The sequence below is a fragment of the Jaculus jaculus genome, chromosome 1, assembly GCF_020740685.1.
Source record: "Jaculus jaculus isolate mJacJac1 chromosome 1, mJacJac1.mat.Y.cur, whole genome shotgun sequence".
NCBI lineage: Eukaryota > Metazoa > Chordata > Mammalia > Rodentia > Dipodidae > Jaculus > Jaculus jaculus.
In genome coordinates this window covers 112,270,867-112,275,400 of record NC_059102.1, presented here as the reverse complement: position 1 = coordinate 112,275,400, position 4,534 = coordinate 112,270,867, and positions in this window count along the sequence as shown.

Below are 4,534 nucleotides of genomic sequence, written 5' to 3'. Positions count from 1 at the left end.
CGCTTCGGGACCGCCTGGCGCGCTGGGATAGAGCCGGGCGGAAGTGACGCGGAGGGCGCGGGGCGGCCTAGGAGGCCGCGGTCTCCCCAGCCACGCCGGAGAGGAGCGGGGGAGGGGGCGTCTCCCGGGGCCAAGACCGCCGCCAGCACCGGACCGAGAGCCCTTGCTTTCTGCTAACCGGCTAGCCTGCGCTACCGCGGCTCGTTCTACTCCCAAAAGAAGCCGCTTTGTGACGTCGCCGCTCGTTCCGCCTGATGATTGGCTGCTGGTCCTGTCACTCTCCGGATGGGCTGGAGCCTGCCCCCGGCGCCGCGGAAAAACGTTATTCAGAGCCCTTAACGCAGAGCTGGGTTCTAGAGGAAGCCCCCGAGGGTCTTGGCTGATTTCCGGTCTTGTAGAATTTTCTTGAGGGGAGCTATGTTCAGCACTGTGTGCACAGTAAAGTCACCTGGGAAATTTGATCCCTCAAGGGCTTGGGTAGTGACCCGTTTGTTAATTTTATGTAGGAGTGACGGAGGGAAGGGCTCGCCACGACCTCTTACCTGCAAGCAACACTCCGGAAGCATGCGCCGCTTTGTGCTTCTGCTTTTTCGTTGGTTCTGCGGAATTCGAACCCCTTCCGTCAGGCTTTGCAACAAGTACCTTTAACCTCTGAGCCTCCAGCCCGGACACAACTTTTTTTCACCTTAAAATAGGCTGTTACTAAGTCTGGCTCATCCTACACCATCTCCACCCTCCAGATTCTAATACTCAAACAGTTTTGAGCACTATTGCTTTTGTTCTTTAGGAATGTAATTGACTGGGGAAAAAGTAAGTGTGCAAGTCACTTATTAGTTCCTCATCTTTTTAAAAACCTTTTTTTTTGTTTTGTTTTAAATTTGAGAGAGGGAAAGAGTCAGAGAGAGAGAATGGGCGTGCACCGGAGCCTCCAGCCACTGCAAACAAACTCCACATGCATGTCCCACTTTGTGCATCTGATTTACGTGGATCCTGGGGAATTGAACCTGGGGACTTTGACTTTGCAGGCAACTGCCTTAACCACTAAGCCATCTCTCCAGCCCTAATTCCTGATCTTAGTACCTGTTTTAAGCTAATTTACCATTGGTATTTTTTTAGTTAATAATAAGCTGCTATTTGCCAGTCTGTTAAACTAAATGTGTTTTAATGATAGAAAGCTAATCAATCTAGCCTGTCAAATAAAAAGTATGATTCCCAAAATCATGAAAAAGTACCTAGTGACATCAGATAATGGCCCAGAACTGGAAGAATGATTGTGGTACCTTTGGAAAACTATAAATGGGGCTGGAGATATGGCTTGGTGGTTAAGACACTTGCCTGGGAAATCTAAGGACCCAGGTTCGATTTCCCAGTACCTATATAAGCCAGATGCACACAGTGGTGCATGTGTCTGGAGTTTGTTTACAGTGGCTAGCAGCCCTGCTGTGCCCATTCTCTCTGTTTGCCTCTCTCTCTCTCTCAAATAAATAAGTGAATTAATGAATGAGTGAAATGAAAAGCAATAAATGTAGGGTTTTTTGAGAGAAACCAAATCCATACAGATTTCTGAGAGTGTGAAGAGTGGTCCTGTCAATCTCAGGGAGGGCAACAGGCTTGCACTAATAATGTTCTAACCAATCCCTGTATGATCCTTGCATGTGTTAGGTGTTACCTGTGCATGCAATAAGGTGAACAATATAAAAGTAAATTCTCATGGCACTGGGTACTAGAATAGAATACCTCACCTGGCCCAGAAGAGAACAAATGGCTGTAAATGAACTTCACACTCCATTTGGGGAAGCAAAATCCTGAGAGCTGTATGAATTGAGACAGTGCCATTCTCTGATCTCCCTCTTGCAGTTGCTCTACCCTGGCAAGCTTTGTCTTCACAGACTTACCACAGAACCACAAAATGGTTCTAGCCCCAAGTCTGAAAACAAGATTGTCACAGACAACATGTGGTTTATTTTGAACAGTATTGTTCACTGTGTATTGTTAGAAACAACAAACACTAACTTCCTTACCAACATTTAAAATACAGATATTTTACATAAAATTTTAGATTATCCATTTCTCTTGAAAATCTAGCAAGGTTTGTTTGTGTTTGGTCACATTTCTTAGAGAGGAGTAGTAGCTTCCTCCTTTATTCATGGGTCATGTTATTTCTAGCTAACATAGTCTCTACTATTTCTTATCAGTCCCCTGGTACTAGTTTTGTTTCATTAGCCTGTCATCACCTGTGTGCTGTAATGTGACACACCAATCACTTGTACTAGGTGTCTGTCCCATGGGAATTAGTGGATGCCCACCTAACATTCAGTCCCCCTCTGTCATCATCATCATTTGTTTTAGAACAGAAGCAGAATTCAATTCATTTATCCACTTGAATTCCTTTTTTTTTTTTTTTTTGTATTTTGAAGCAGGGTCTCACTGTAGCCCAGGCTGGCATGGAACTCACTTTGTAGGCCCAGGCTGACCTCTCATGGTGATCCTCCTACCTCAGCTGAGAGCAAAGGGAGTTCTGCCATCCCAGGCTGATTATAATGGTGCAGAAGAGCCAATGATGGTTGTACTTCCCAGGCCAAACACAGTATAATCACTTGGAATACTTGGGCACAGAAGTTTGCTTCCACAGTTCTTGTGTCAGACTTGAAACTGTGGAACCTTCTTCCTGCCATTTTAAGAGTAGAGCCAGCACATTACCTAGAGAATCTTGGGGTAGTGGAATCAGATCAACTGAATTACATCACCTCTAACTTGAACACACCAGAGTGCTAGAGAAGATACTAAGAAAAGACCACATCTTTTTAGAAATGTTTAATTCTCACCATGTAAGTAACCATTTTGTCCAGCTGCTGGAGAGATTAGCATTTTCAAACACCCTCTTACCAGTCCTCTCATACCTTCTCAGGTATCCAGAGTTCTCTGAAGAGCAAAGCCTACAAGTGTGTGTGTGTGTGTGTGTGTGTGTGTGTGTGTGTTGTATGCACACACATGTGCATGTGCACATACATAAATAATAGGGAAGAAAAAGAAAACAACTTGAAGAATTGGCATATGTAGATTATTATTTGTGAAGTCCAAAATTTGTAGGTAAGCTGGCAGGCCACAAACCCAAGAAAGAGTTACAATTTGAGTCTTAAAGGTAGTCTGCCCAGATGTGGTGGCACACACCTTTCATCCCAGCACGTGCAAGGCAGAGATAGGAGGATTGCCATGAGTTCAAGGCTAGCCTGGGACTACATAGTGTCCAGGTCAGCTTAAGCTAGAATGAGACGCTCCCTGGGGGGTTGCGGGGAGGGGGAGGAGGGTAGTCTGCTGGCAGAATTCCTTCTTGCTGTGGATGGAAAGGCCTCAGTCTTTGTCTTTAGTTTCAAAGCTTTTAGCTGATTGGTTGAAGCCTAACAACATGATGGAAGATAATCTTTCTTAGACCAGCCATTTAAGTGCTATTTTCATTCAAAGAATACCCTTATATACAGAATAATGGGTGAGCCTGGTTGATAAATAAAACAAGCCTTCCTGGTGTTATTACTATGACCTGTCTACTAGTAAGACTGGCTGTTCTGAAAGGTACAGTCAGCCTTTACCATCCTCATGACAACCTCATCCTGATCGAAAGGTAGTCTCACCTTAGAAACTGGAAAAATAAACAGCATGAAGGGGAACATGGAAGAGTCCTCATTCCTTGACCATGTTTTCCATTTCTGGGTTGCCATTATCTGTTCATCACCTTAGGAGATAAATTAGTAACTCTAGAAAATACATAAACCAAGAAAAATAAGCTTTATATTCATTAATAAATGGAAGAGCAGCATGAGTCATGCTAAAAAATAGAATTTCATTTTATTTTAAAGCTCATTGTCTGACTCAACATTATAATTTAAGTAAAGTAATAATATTTTTTATGGTTTTGTTTTCTTTTGTATTTTGAGACAGTCTTACACTGTAGTACAGACTTGACTGGAACCCACTATGTAACCTAGGCTGTCCTCAAACTCATATGTCAACCTCCTGAGTATTGGGGATTATAGGCAAGAAGCACAATGCCCACCTATTTATATTTTGAAACAGGGTTTCATTGTGTAACTGAGGTTAATCTTGAAATCCTCCTCCCCTCCCCCGCCCCAAGTGCTGGGACTACGAGCATGTGCCGCAATTCCTGTCTTAGTAATATTTTCTTAATGGGAAAGTAAGCTCTGAATTTCAAGTATTTCTTCCAAGTTAATATTTATCTAATGACCCAATTGATTTCCAGCCTGTCTTCATTGACTTCAAGATTCTACCACAGGGTGGCAGCAGGGCATGTCTGTTCTAGTTTGTCTTTCATTTCAGAATGCTGTGCTTCCATGGTGTCATACTCTTAGAAGCCTACAGAACTTTTAGGATGCACTCAATGCTCTCGTACAGGACAAAATTAACATGGGCTGGAATTTTACTTGTCATTCTTCTACTCTCTCTACAAATGTTTTCCTGCAAGATCGCTGCTCTCTTTGCATTACAATATTCCTTGGACTCTGGCTGGGTCGATTGTGCT